The sequence below is a fragment of the Zonotrichia leucophrys genome, chromosome 4, assembly GCF_028769735.1.
Source record: "Zonotrichia leucophrys gambelii isolate GWCS_2022_RI chromosome 4, RI_Zleu_2.0, whole genome shotgun sequence".
Lineage (NCBI taxonomy): Eukaryota > Metazoa > Chordata > Aves > Passeriformes > Passerellidae > Zonotrichia > Zonotrichia leucophrys.
This window is the reverse complement of record NC_088173.1, coordinates 23,201,143-23,215,950: the sequence shown is the minus strand read 5'-3', so window position 1 is coordinate 23,215,950 and position 14,808 is coordinate 23,201,143. Positions and strand designations below refer to the sequence as shown.

The following is a 14,808-nucleotide window of genomic DNA, read 5'->3' as shown; positions in this document are numbered from 1 at the left end:
TTTTTTTTTTTGAGGTTTTGCTTTGTTTGTTTTCAACTCTCACCTTTAGCTAGAATATTATTTTTATAGACTATTGCCTTACAGATAAGCCTGAGTTCCAGAAGGGACAATTATGATTTATTTCTCCTTGGCCCAGGCATTGGACACAAACCTTCTAGAGACTGCAGCTGATCACTTATCTAAGGTTTAGATCACTTTTAAGGCTGTGTTTATTCTAATCCAGAGGGAGTAAGGCACTCATCTGCAAGCTACTCCTTTAACAAGCACCTTCTCTAGACCATTTGGACAACTCTAGTATCAACTGTGTCCTTATAGCCCACCATTATAATTGAATGCTTCATTGTTCAAAGTGAGGTGATAAATATGCTAGCTGTAATGTTGCAGCACTTCTGATTGCCCTCCTTATTGGGAACTTGTTCTATTCCACCTGATAGAGGAAAAAACTTCAAACAGACATGTTTTCAATCAAGTCATATCAGATTAAATAAATTCTGTTTTGAAGTTTATTAAATAGTCATCATCTCTGGTGACACCAGAAATGCAAACAAGTGCTCTGGCAAAGCTGGTGAATGAGTCATGACTAAAAAGGTTTATTAGTTTGATGGGGGCTTTTTGCAAGTATCAAGTATTTGTACTACTGGGACATTGTTTTGATATTCCTATGCAGTCTGAGTCCCTGGTAAACAGGCTGAGTCTTCAAAATATGTATTAAAGAACAAAGTGGGATACATGTAGGTATCTTACAGACCTATATCTCACCTCTCTGCTGTTTCCTTCTAACTCTCACTGTCTACACTACTCCTTGCTGCATCAGGTGGTCTGTGTATATTGTATATTTTTTGGGGAAATAGCTAAAAATAATTCTATAATTGCAAGCTTAGAATGTGCCATTCCACCCTCTGCCTTTGCTCTGTGTGTGTGCATTAAATTCCAATTTTCCCTTGACTGCCAGAGTAATTTCTGTTGTCACTATTAGCAATGCATTAATTTCTCCCTTTAGATGAATCACTAGACACTCTCACAGTAATGAGGGAAGGATGTGAGTCTGTGCATCCACTAGGATGTGGGACCCCAGGATTTATATCACTATAAGAGGAAAGAAGGTAAGTTTCTGTGAGAGAGCAGAGCAGCAGGAGCTGCTATAATAGTTAGAAAGAATTATTCATAACAGTGCTAGGTATAAGAGTCAAGCCAGTAAAAAGCTGAGCCTTGGCTCTGGATGCAGAGAACCTGCACCTGACACAGGAATTTCTGCCAGCAGCACAATTGGGATTTCCTCTGGAGCCAGGAAGTTCAAGCAGCTGCAGAATGATTACCTTAAATGCACACACTCAAAGGTGGGGTCTACTGTTGGTTCTTTCTTTATTTCAGGTGCATCCAAGGAGGAGAAGTCAGTATTTGGACTCTCTGTAGCCAAACTGCAGATCTGCCACAATTTACTGTACATTTTTCTGCTTTTAAGGTAAATGTTGAACCCAAGAGCAATGTGCATACTTTGGAATGTACTTGCACAATAATGTTACTACTCCCCAGTGAATATTTTGTTGGCCTATTTAGTAGAGTATCTTTGATTTTTTTTTTCCACTTTTTTTCCTCATTTGTGGTGCATTTTTTAGTTTTGTTTAGGTTTTACACTCAAGAAATTATCCAGGCTAGTGGCTACTGCAGCTGCCAAGTCCACTCTGCCCTGACAGAGAAAAATGCAGAGCTCTTGAACTTTGTAGATCCAACTGTATCACAGGAGCTCTCACTGTAATATATGATTTTATATGGGATGTATTAAAAGAAAGCAACATTTTTCTCCTTCTTTTATCTTGCCATTAAGAATTTTATCTGGTTTCATCAAGAATTAGCAAAATATGAACCTGGAAAGGATTATTTGCCACTTCATTTTGAAAAGATTCCTCCTCAGGAGAATACCTTTGGATTTTTTTGCAGTCTGTAAAACCTACACAAACTCATAAATTTTATTTGGGAATCTTTTATTTGAACTGAAGGAAAGTATAAAGATAATTTGAATGGAAATAAAAAAGAGAGAAAATGGTGGTCTGATAGGGTTTAATGGAGAAAGCAGACTAAAAGATTTGCTTTGGTTTAGCTAAAATAGATTTCCTGAGTGCTCCTAAACAGCTGTCTACTTGTGCTCCTTTCTGAGGACTTTTTGCCTTCCAGATTGGATATTGCATATTTAAATGACTGTTTTAAAAAACGGAGCCGATTTAGAAATTCTTACCTTGAACAAACAGTTCTAATTGGTTCCATTCTCTCTCATGTGCTTACCAGTTTATTTTCTCTTTTTTAGCTTTTAGATGGCTAAGCTGCCAAAAGTACACATATAACACATCCTGTTTCTGGGTTTTTGACAGTTAAATTACACACAACTAATATTTTGGCAAATATTAGGTTTTAAAACCTAATGCATGTATCACCCCAGTCTAATATCTAATTTAATTATACAATAAATGGAAATGGGGCACAGGGAGTAAAATCCTTTTTTCATTTTGTAAGGCCATTTCATGTCTAAAAGCAATAAGCAACTGTTCGGCCTTCTGGTCTAGAAATGATGGCACATCTTTTATTTCAGCTTTTGCTAGATTTTTAGTACATAAGTACATTAGCATTTATATGAGATTTTGACTTGTATTTCTTCCTATCTTGCAGTTCTCTTCTTCATGGCATGCTTTGGGCATCAGTTACAGTTCAGGATAAGAACTCTGGTTTATTGTGAGCATTCCTTTCACAATTATATTCTGCAGTAAAAGGCAGCAGTCATGGCAATTAATTTGATGTAAAGATGGGTGTTAAAATAGGTATTGAATGTCCGTATTTTTGGGGGTGACCATAAACCTTTTGTCAGATTAGGAAGATGACTTTAGAACTGTCTTTTCTGAAATGGCATGAAGTTGCTGGGAAAAGAAATATTTACAAATGTTTGTACTGAAACAAAGCAAAATACACAAACAGCTAAGCTTTGTATCTTCCCTTGCCACTACACCACCACAGAAAGTAGACCTCACACTATGAAAAAAAAGCAGGGAAAACCCCCTGTTTTGGGGGACTGTGGGTTTTTTTGTTTCTTGGTTTGTTTAAATTTTATTTAATGGAAGAGAAAGAGCAGAAGAAACTGAGTTTCTGGTGGATGATGAGGTAGCTATGCTGAGCTGTTGCTTGCAAAGAATCAAGGAGTGGTGGCTGTAGCAAAGGATTTTACTTTTTAAATTGTCTAGAACTAGGGTTTTCTGGAGAGTTATTGCACCAGAACTGGTTGTCCTCACTTACCCTTAGTAAATTTAGACCTTTTATCTACAGGAGATCTGATCATCTGCATGGTTAAATTTCTAGGAAACCTGGAAAATGTTTTATAGACAATATGTTCCAAACAGCCCAAATAGAAAACTGCCCTCATTTCTTGGAGGGAAGTATGATCATTTCCATGGTGAAAAAGTTTTAATCTTGTAAGTTTTGAATTCAAATTTTGTAGAGATGTAGAACTCCAAACTTATGTTCATGCAAAAGCATTCTGATTTTGCATCAGTTATATTCTCTCTGTATAAATGGTTTTATATAAAATGACAATGTGAGAGTCCACAACTCAATTTCATGTGTGTAAAATTGCGCCAACAGGATTTGGCAAATACTTGGATACATCCAAATATATGGGCTGTGCTTGCTTTAGTCTGAAAACTGACAAAAGAGAGCCAGAGCTGCCTCATCAGTAAGCACAGCACTGAGATCCATAGAGCCAGACTTCTGCAATATTAAAAAAGGACCACATCCCATAGCAACAATGTTGATAGTTCATCCTTCATCTTGAGGGTACTGGAGCATATTTTGTAGTCAGTTTAAAGGATTGCTCTGTAAGGTTTGATGAGGATCCAGGATTTTTTCTGCTTTAAGGACCCCAAAGGGCCAAACAAACACAGAAAAGGGATACTAATGTCATGTCCTTTGGACATCAGGCACTCAGCATTAAGCAGTGCAAAAAATTGAGGCAGGGAAGACAGAGGAACAAGATTTTACTGCTGTATTTTTATATAAAAGGATATTGTTTAATGTTGCATAAGAGCATAATACTAAGGGGAGTCTTAAGGCTGTGCAACTGGTGAGAGAGGAATCATTTTCCTCTGCATATTCCCATGACTTCCCTGTTTCTGTGTCTCTGAATATACCAGTGTTAATTTAGCCAGTTTGCATGCCAAAAAGCATTTATTTTATTTTTCTAGCTTGGCAAATGTGTTCTCTGCATTGAAAATCTAGATCTGTATGAAAAACGGAAATGAGTTCTCATTGTCATATTCCAGCTAGAGTCTTAAGTAGACTCCAGCTAGAGTCTGAGGGGTGTTCAAGGTATCCTGAACTATGGGGCATTAGCAGTACCTGACCTGCTTCTCTGTGCTGGATGGCATCTTGGAAGTGTCCTGGTCTTCCTTGAAGGTCTCTGGTGCCTGCATGGTAGGATCAGATCCCATGAGATAGAGGTAGGTAGCATCTGCTGAGGACCTGAGCCTTGACATCTGTTGAAGAATAGTGCCATGGGAGGAAAAGCTGTACATGCATTCTGTTATAGATTAAGTGGTAAAATTGATTGAAGACTTCTGACAGACCTATTAGGGTGTCATTGCATGTTTCAATTCTGTTGGAAAATGTTCAGGAATCTCACCAAGATATGGATCTGTTAGATTCCCTTCCTCGTTTGAAGTTTTGGGTTATTCATGTTACTGCAGTCTGGATTTCCACTGATGTTACGTTGCAAGAAAGTAATTCCCAAAAGGTAACTGTAGGGGTGAATGAATATTGGAATACATAATCTATATAAACATGAACTCTTCAGCAAATGACTAACAGGAACATTCTAATCTAGTTCTTGACTTGAATTGAGAACTCTTCCTGTTGAAGTTGATGAGGAACTGCTGCCATGTTGTTCTCCATTGTGAACTTTGAGTAGAATCAGCAGCATGAGTGAAAGTAAGAGTTTCAAGGATCTTTAGTAAAGATATTGCTATATGTAAGAATTTATATTAGCATTTAGGATGTGGGATTTTGTAAGTTAGGTTTTGAACTACTGTGACTAGAGAGTCTTTCGCCAGAAAACGGTACTGGAGATTTCACAACCATTTTGAAGTTTTAAAATATTTTTCAAAATGGAAAACCAGTTAGATTTTGTTTCAAGAAAGAAGAATAAGAAAAATACCCTGTTTAAATAATCTCTGCTCTAAGACTTTCTTAGGACTGTAAAGAGCTATATAGACCCTGTAACTGAGAGAGGAAAAGGGCAAGCTTGAAAGGTGGATGGACCATATTTCGTGGTTCTGGGAGTACTATAATGGGTGTCCTGTTTGTGAAAAGGAGGATGAGATATAGAAGAACAGGCAGGAAAATTAGCTTCTTGTAAAAAAAAAATCTCAGCAGTAAAGGGAGAACAACTGACATCAATATGCGCTGGGAAAAAGGTGACAAGCTTGGAGCCCATTGCATAAAGACTATCTGGAATTCTGTGTTACCCCTCACCTGATGTCTCTCTTAAAACAAAAAACTTTTAATCTGAATGATTGGCAATACAAGCTCATTTTCTTTCCTCTGTTTTTAATCCTGAGAAGTGTAATCCAGAATCCTGTGTATCAACCAGCTAAAGCTGAAACTGAAAGGGGTGGAAAAGGGAGGGATCATCTTTCTTTTTTGTATGTTTCTAAGGTAACCTTCAACTAATGAAGAGGATTTTTTAAAAAAAAATCTTATTATAATAAGGCTCATGCTTGCTTTTCAGAAAAAAAAAAAAGGTGCCTAGTGCATGGAAACTTCCTAGTGGGGGGTGGGATTTAAATATTTTGGGTCACATAAAATAATGTAAAGCACAGCACAGAACGTTGGTAATAATGAGAACTGACAAAATCCTTACTTTGCATTGCAGACTGTGTTCTGTGTTACTGAATGTACTTGCTACTGAATGTAGACGGCTACCTAAATCATCACCCCACCTCTCCAAGCCCCATGTTATTAAGTAGCAGATGCAGTACTAGAAATAAAAGAAAGAGTCATTAAGGTTCTGTAAGGCTGAGAAATGCAGGCTCCATGCAGCAACAGCTGTGCCAGCTGTTGCAGTCTTGTAGGACAATGGTTGTAGGGGTGGTTTTGTAGACGTTTCTAAACAGGTTATCACTAGGAAAGGGTGTTATGGATGGATTTCAGTGTGCTATGTCACATCTTCAGATTTGCATCATGACAAGTTCTAAATGAAATATGGTTGCTATAGGAGAACTAATATTTTTTTGCATATCTTTGTAATGTACTGCAAGATTCCATTCTTTCATCAGCAAAGATAACCCAAGCAGTGCTAAACATTGTGACCATGAGCAAAGAAAATTAATGGAAAGTTAATTTGTCAGACATTTCAAAAACAGAAAAAGTGATGGTAAGTGATGCAAATTTCTGCAGGATGCTACAGCATAAGTTATGCATTTTTCAAAAAGCCAAATGCAGAGCATTTATTTGGTGTCTCTTCTGTTAAAAGATTTGAAGGAAGATTAAAACTGATGGACTGCAGTACTTCTGCATAGTTAGCTCTGGACATATGCTGCAATTTCCTCTAGCCAATACACAAACCCACAGTTTTTAATCTTAGGCTTTGTATCAGAACAGACCTGAAAAATTCAGTTTTTCCAGGTCTGATTCAGCATCTTCATTTGGAAAGTCTGCCTTGCCTCATAATCGGAGTACATTATGGTTACATCCTATGCTATCCCAGTGTCTGTTTTTGTCAGTTCAGTAACATAATGTACCAGCATTGATGTGTGTAGTTGAGGATGAGGATCCTCAGGCAAGGTAGAGGCATTACAGGTAGGCTTTTTTGGTGCGTATTATTGCATATGGCTCTCCATCCCCCACAACATGCACAATTATATTTTTCTGTAAGGAAGGTAACAGAGGAAAATGTCTAAATCTGCATTTAAATTTACAATTGCATAAGAGATACATATATCAGAGATGTTTATTAGCAGTAACCAGCTCTTGCTCAGCTTGTTAAATCAAAGCTGTGCAATCTCTGAAGTCAGTTTGCCCATGCCCCTGCTCCCCTCCCTGGAGCACAGCTACCTGTCCCAGTCTTGCTTTGGACAGGTTTCTCTGCTGGAGTTATAACTAACCACATCCATTGAATTTGGATGTATCAGAGAGTTGGGTTTTTTTTCTCAAATCCTACTGCTTTCCATTCTGTAGATGTACTTGCCATCTGGAGTCAAACAGAAAAGCCATAGCAGTTGGCTGCTGGATGTGTAGCCAAAAGAAGAGGAATTTGTAAATAATTGTGTCTGAAATCTGTTAACTGGAGAGAATAAATGGATAATGAAGAATACAGGAAGGTAAGTGATTGTGAATTGAAGCTTGTAAATGTATAGGAAGTGTCAAGTGTCAACATAACATAGCACTGAAGGAGAAGCTGTATGAGCAAAGCTCATTTGAGAAGCTTTGTACCTTTTGCCGCTCACAGGAGTAAGAATAATTTTGTGTAGAGTACAAAAAATGCTCCAGAGCTCTCCACTTAAGCTGCACAGTTCAGTCCCACCTGAATTCTGTTTGACACAGTTCAATCATGGAGACCTAATTCTTGGTGTTTTTAAGTTGTGAAGAACATTGCAGATCTGCTGAGGAACAGCTGCTTAAAAAAATGAAAAATATAAATAACCCAGGTCTAGAAAAATATTGTGTTCTATTCTTAATATATTTGGGTGATCATCAGATAAAAGGATTTTTATTCAGAAAAGTTAGAGATTGTACTACTTCTAGATACTTAAAAATGGAGAGAAAACAACTAACAGAACAACCTACTCTTATGTAGCATCATGCAAGTAAGTTAGACTTGGGCAAAAAATAATTGCTACAAGAGATGTGAATAAGCATTGTCAGTTTGAGTCCTGTCCTGAGCTGCCTTAGTTGACTCATAAAGCACAAATGTAACTGTGGAATTGATAATTTGCTGCACATTAACACAATAACTGGTCATGAAAATTCCTTTTGCTAATGATTTTTATATTACTTGGTGTAGCTGTGTCTGTATATTACTATGCCTTGTGCTTTAGGATATCCTGGATGTACCAAAGAAATGCTGACAAATCAGATCATTCAACTGTAAAGTTCTCCTTGTGATCCCTGCTTCTCTGTTATGGCTCACATTATTACAGTACCTCTAATTCAAGATCTCACATTTTTATAGAGGGCAGTAAGAACTCTTGCTTAAATTACATAACCCAAGGAAAGCAGGGAAGGAAAATTAGCATGGGATAAAGTAGGATCTAAGGCACACAACCACAACTGCTAATTATTTCTGTATAAATAGCAGGTAGGCACTGGCTGAGGTAGATCTCACAAGGTAACTGTGAGGACAGCTACTTAATTGCTGCTAAATGCATCAAAAATTTTAAAGTAAAGACATATTTGCAAAAGCCCAACAGTTTTTTCTTTTTTCCTTTCCCTTCTCCAAGCCCTTTCAGGTAAAAGGAGAAAGGAGAATAACATCCAAGTGAAATAGTCCCATCATATCTGTAATACAAAGAGAGGATTTTTATAGTTTTCCATTTTAAAGCATTGTTATGGATTAGAGTACCAGCAGATCTTTTGTTTGCTGTGTTTTGTGCCAAAAGCTTATACAGTCAGTACCAAATAACTAATAGAATGTCATTTCAGTGTGTGCTATTAAATGTGAATAAGTGTGCATTGAGGACAGCTCAAAAATAAATTTCATCAATGTTAAGAGCTTATAAAATATAGAAATAAAAAAAACAGTAGAAAAAGGAATATATTCCTGGGATAAGAGGGCTTGTAAGGAGACAATGCTGGAAATGCAGAATTTTCCTCTTTTCCTTTCATTGATCTCACAAAAGCATTGTATGCAGTAAGTTGCTGTGCTCTTTGCAGCCTCACAGAAAATCCTTGTCTGTTTAAATCATTTGAGGTGGACTTCCGAACTGCTTCATGTGAGTACCAAATAAAGCTCAATAGGCTTTTTGATATTTTCCAGTAGGATGACTCAAAGAATCCATCTTGTAACTAGTCTTGTTCATGCTGTTCAGTACAGTGAGGTACATGATTCCTGTGACCTTCAAATGAGCATTTATATTTTTGAAATTTACAAGTGTCACTTGTTCTCTCCAAATTGTCTAAAAAAGCTAAATGGACAAGTTAAGAATTCTTGATTATAGCCACGCATAGGTTTTCCACTCCAATTTCTAATTTACAAGTGCTGGAACAAAAATTTATTCTTCTCCAGACAGCTTTTAATTTGGCTGTCAGATGAAAAATTAGGGCTGCTAGAGGGAACAACAAAAAAGAGTGTCTGCTGACCCTCTAAACTGAACTCCTTGTCTGAAAGCTGCTTGTTTTTTGGTATTTGCTGAGTAAAAATGAATGCCTACTAAGAGATGGACCCAGAAAAAACAAGGTATTCCTGACAGGCACTTTCAAGAAAAGAGCAGTCTGGCATCAGGCTCTCCAGCAGGCGCATTAATGTTTTGAACTTCATTTCTCCTGCAGGATAACTCTATGGGAGCTGGACAGAAGATAAATCTGTGCATTGGACTTCTGCTATGGAAGCTACAGCTTTCCCTTCTCTGGAGGACACTGCGCAATGAAATGATCAGTGGCAACATTCACACTTTGTGTTCACCAAGGTGTTACTGAAGTCCAGCTGTGAGAGACCAGAGAAATTGTCCATTTGAACTCAGGAGTGCTCAGCTCCTGTGCAGTGAGGTCAAATGAGTCAATAGGAAGCAGGGTTACTGCCAGAGGGCTTCGGGAGCTGTAAATGGTGCTCCTGACTATTTCCAACACAGCACGAGGCTCTTCAAGGACCCAACCATGTGTAATGGTGCAAGCAGCCTGGCTTTTTGAGGGATCACAGGGGTCTGTCCAAACTCTTTGGCTGGAAAATCACTCAAGTCAAAGGATTCACCCAGCAGCAGGAATGCCTTGGCCCACAGACTGAATGGCAGCATAGGTTATTTAATGCCTGTGTAGTCACCAAACCTTGACTCACCATTGCCTCAAAATGCTTTCATCCTTAGCTTTAAGAATTTTCCTCTAATGACATCAAAAATTATATTAACTATTATATTGACCCTAATTTTAAACTTGTATCAAATTGTAAGTAATAAGCTTTGGACTACTTGAGTCAGAGGTGAACATGTTAAAACCACATTTACTAATAATCTAACTAGGATTAAAATTTTATTCTTCCTCGTGAAATCTCCACAGAAAGTTCAGGGCTGGGAGGGAAACGTGAAAATTAGATGTGAAATTACACAAGGTTCTCTGGTAGGTGTGCGTCCATGGCTTTTTGTGAGAGTTTAGTGATATAAATTATCTTTTTTTTTTCCTTTCAGGACAACACTGCACATGCTTATTTTAATATGGTAATTGGCAATGTAAATAATAGACTTAAACTGACAGTGAATGTAAATGTGTGCTAAGATCAAACTATGGAAAATAAGTTTGTTTTTATGTGGGTAGTTGTCTGCAGCAGAGGGATGGTATGAGGTGATTCAATAGCATCAGCGTTTTGAAGTGTTAGAGCCAAATCTGCCAAAATTACTTCTGTCTGAGACCTAGGCCCTGTAATTATTATTGTCTGTAGGTCCTGAGACAGTACTTTTATACCTTAGACTATTTTTCCCTGAGTTTACAGCTAAAAGCAACGTAAGATTTGCAGAGCTGTCTGTATCTAATAGAATGAGACTAAAATTCTCCAATTATGTGTTTATTAATATGTTGTATTATGAACATGAAAGATGCCCACCCTTGTTCAAAAAGAAGAAAAAGTTAGACTTTCTGCCTCCAAGTGCTTACGGTCTTTGGACCTTTTCCCTCCTGAAGCAGAGTTCTGCAGTTGCCTGTAAAAGGTGCAGGACTCAATTCTAAATAATCCTAAGAAAGATTAAGGCTCTATTAAATAAATGTACTTTTGCTAAGGAGCTGAAGAAAAAGCCACCAGTCTAACTTATTCCATATAACCAAGAGGGTGATTAAATGTTCCAAATATGCAGAAGTCAAATGTCCCATTTCTGCTTTAAATCTTTTCCTTTTATAGGCTGTGGGTTATACTCCCTGCTTTGAAAACCTGTGCTGTTTAGGAACAAGAATTTATTTACAGTTTTAAAAATTTGCAACTAATCTTGGATGAATAGTCTGAATTAACCTTTGGCAGAGAAGTTGTAATTTCTAAGCCAACACATAACTGTATTTTGCATTAGTTTAGGAATATTGGGTACTTTGAGGGGTTAAGAATAAAATATTTTCCATGATTCATATCTCTTTTAGCTTAAAAAGTCAACAACTCGATTCCAGTGCAGCCAAAAGGGGTTTTCAGTCCAAAATGTCTCATTGCTTGCAATTAATTTGGGCTCTTGCAATTAGGGTTTTGTATCCCAATGCATTAATGCATGAAAGCAGCTGCACAATGAGTAGTGCCACATGTTTGAACTAAAAATAATCTGTGTACATTGTTGCTGTGCAAACAGTTGTACGTTTTGGTCACTGAAGATAATCTCTGTGTTAGAACAGCAGAGCTGCAAATTGTACAGCTGAGAGGGACAATTGTGTGTGCCTGCTTGTGCCACTTACCCACGCCCTCTCCCTTTCTGGCTTAGCAAGTGTGCTGAATCCTGTTTAAATCCATCCTCAAGTGCATAAAAACTTTGAGTGAGAAATATACTTAGGCAATTGGAAACAACTATATTTTCCATGAAATAAGGATTTTGGAGCTTAGACTACTGACACGGTGCTTTAGGGAGGGGGGAAAAAAGCTGTGCTAGTTTAGAATGAATTCTGTCTTGCAGGTGTATACATGGGAGAGGGTAAAAAACCCCCTTAGCTGAAAATGGCATGCTTTCCAACTTTCTGAGCTCAATCCTTCTTCCACCGTGCTGGTTTTGGCTGGGGTAGAGTTAAATTTCTTCGCAGTGTCTAGTGCAGGGCTGTGTTTTGGATTTGTGCTGGACACAGGGTTGATAATACAGAGATGTTTTTTGGTACTGCTGAGCAGGGCTTACTCAGAGCCAACGCCTTTCCTGATTTTTGTACTGCCATGATGGCGAGGACATTGGGGAACCATCAGAGGTTCAGAGGGGACACAGCCAGGACAGGTGACCCAACACACCAAAGGGGTGTTCTAGACCGTATAGCATCATGCTCAGTATGTAAAGTGAAGGGAAGAAGGAGAAATAGGAGGACATTGGAGTGATGGCATTTGTCTTCCCAAGTCACTACTACTTGGTGTGTTGGGGCCTGCTCTCTTGGAGATGCTGAACACCTGCCTGCCCATGGGAAGCAGTGAATTGATTCCTTGTTTTGCTTTGTTTGTGTGTGCTGCTTTTGCTTTCCCTGTTAAACTCTCTATCTTAACCCACTAGTTCTCTGGCTTTTACCCTTTCAATTCCCTCTCCAGTCCCACTGGTTGGGGGGTGAGTGAGTGGCTGGGTGGTGCCTGATTGCTGACTGGGATAAACCACAACATCCATTTACAGGTCAGTGTTTTGTGGCACCATTGAAGAGTCCTTGCCTTTCAAGAAACTCCAGAAAATTTATTCTGATCCTCATCCTCTTAACATTCATGAGTGGCTTGCCAGTGGGTGACTCCTTTATCCAAACTTAGAGTAATCTTTGTGTCTCAAAAGCACTTGCTTCTACTTCCAGCCTTGCACCTTAATCTCCGCTCCCCATTCCAATGTAAATTATACAGAGGAATAAATTGTGTCTAACTTTTTTTTTCTTTTGTTGCAGTTCTTCAGCCTACATCTTACACTCTGTACACTGGTGGGTGTCCAGTGCAGCACTGCACTAGACCAGAGCCCTGGGTCATCACAGGTGCTGGGAACTGCTGGCAAAGAGCACCATAATGCAGGAGACTGTTCCATTAGAAGATAACAGGACTGCCAGCTATCACTGCTTTGTTGGGAATAACATCTTAGGCATGTTGTCTGTCTTCGTTTTCCAAGCCTCGGTACAGTGCAATGTGCTTGGCTGCCAACAGCCATTACTGACAGACTTTGGCTTCTGCCTTTCAGCATGGACCCCTACCTCCAGTCAAACAGCTTGGATTATAAATTTCCAGTGGAAATGATGGAAGTCCATTCCTGCCAGTAAGTCATAATCTTATTTGGTGGGATGTAGTTGCAGGTGGCTGTTGGTCACCAAGCAAAATCTGAACAGCCTGTGTGTGCCCTGTCTGAGCAAAACAGAATGGCAATATTGGTGAAAAAACATGCCCAGTTGTAGTACTAGCACATAATTTATAGTAGAGAATAATATAGTTATGGTTCATAAACTAGGTGCTTTTAACCATTTACCAGTCCTTAGATAAATATCTAATGTTTTCAATAGTTCTCTTATGTCTGTTAAATTAGGTTAATGACAATATATTATCAAGCTGATGCATGCACTTTCTGCTTTTCTTTCTTCCAAAAAGGCAGCATCAACTGAATGCTGACAGTGAAGAGAGGGGCTGGGATCCTGCAGCTGAGCACACAAGAAATGCAGCACAGAAACTGAGAAGTGTTTAGTTTCTCATTCAGAAGGAGTCAAGAGAGGAAGTTTTTCAGTCCAGAGTGTTAGCTTTGATTTGCTGATAAAGAAACTGATTGCTATTGCATCTGTTCCTTAGAGAGTGGGAAACAAAAAGGGATATATTCCCTCTAATTAGGATTACAGCTAAACCTGGTTATTAACTACTTCTAAAGGTAAAAACTTGAGTATTTGGGCTAGAAAGAATGATGGGATTTGAGCACGTCCTTCTCTTATTTCAGACGTGGTCTCTGCTTTCAATTCTGTGTTCATTTGTTCCTTTAATTTTTTCCCTCCTTTTTTTCCCTTTTGAGTGTGAGACAAGAGTAATGTGTGCCCGTGGGAGGACTTGCATTGTACAAGGGTTTCCACTCCATGTTGGCAGACAAGTAGATGCAGTTCTGGCATCTCATTTGTGCTCATTTGGGTTTGTTTACTGACAGCAAACAAACAAAAAATAAACAAAAAGCTGTGAGATAGCAAATTTTTTACTTGTACTTTTGCCAAGTACTTGTGTACTATTTCTGTGCCAGATTTTCAGTAACGATGGCATTAAACCATACTCTCTTTTCCCTTTGGTCATAACAAGTAAGCTCATTTATTTTTACTTAAATTGGCTATTTTAGAAATGCTCTTATGAGTTAACCCGGCTTCTCTTTTCTAGAATAATATCATGGTTGTGTGATTAAATCAAAAGATCATATTATATATATAAAAGATCATATAAGATCATCATATAAAAGAGATCTTGTAATGTAGAATGAGGTATTAATTTCATAATGTATTAAAGATTTCTGTGTTTTTCCCTCTCTTTACCATTGTAGTTTGTTTGGACAAATTTCAAGGTTCTGAACTCTGGATTTTTACGGTTTTTTTGAGAGGCTTAAAGATCCTATACATCCAGCATTCCTTTACCTGAGTATTGTTCTCAAATTTAAATGTATAGACCATGAAAAAAGGAACTAAAATATTTGTAAACACGAGGAAAAAAATAAAAGGAGTCTTCAAGAATACCCAGAATGCAGGTTGTGTGCCTTCCAAAAAAAAAAAAAAAGTAGTAGATTATTAACACATGAGAATTTTTCAATTTCTGTTGATTTAGGGAGAAGATTTGATAACCAGCCCTAGGCTTCAGAGCCTACCTTTAAGACCATGTACACTACAGGGAGTACTCAGGAGGGTTTCATGATCAAAATGGAATCCAAATATTTACAAATGTCTGTTTCAAAACACCTAAAGGTGACCAGTTTATAAACTGTCAGC

The 14,808-nt window shown here is 38.1% G+C and overlaps 1 long non-coding RNA gene across 4 annotated transcripts in view; it reads left to right on the top strand.

Annotated features, from left to right (window-relative positions):
• The window catches only part of LOC135446655 (uncharacterized), a 47,265-nt gene extending 32,709 nt beyond the window's left edge, over positions 1–14,556 (top strand). The window contains exons 3-8 of one of the 4 annotated variants that reach the window (XR_010439858.1): positions 1,372–1,462; positions 7,213–7,355; positions 9,523–9,659; positions 12,766–12,953; positions 13,050–13,124; positions 13,451–14,556. This is a non-coding gene — a long non-coding RNA (uncharacterized LOC135446655). Of the gene's footprint in view, positions 1–1,371; positions 1,463–7,212; positions 7,356–8,907; positions 8,967–9,522; positions 9,660–12,765; positions 13,125–13,450 lie in introns of all 4 variants that reach the window. The other 3 variants (XR_010439860.1, XR_010439857.1, XR_010439859.1) reach the window with 3 other exon arrangements.
• Positions 14,557–14,808: the final 252 nt, after the last annotated feature.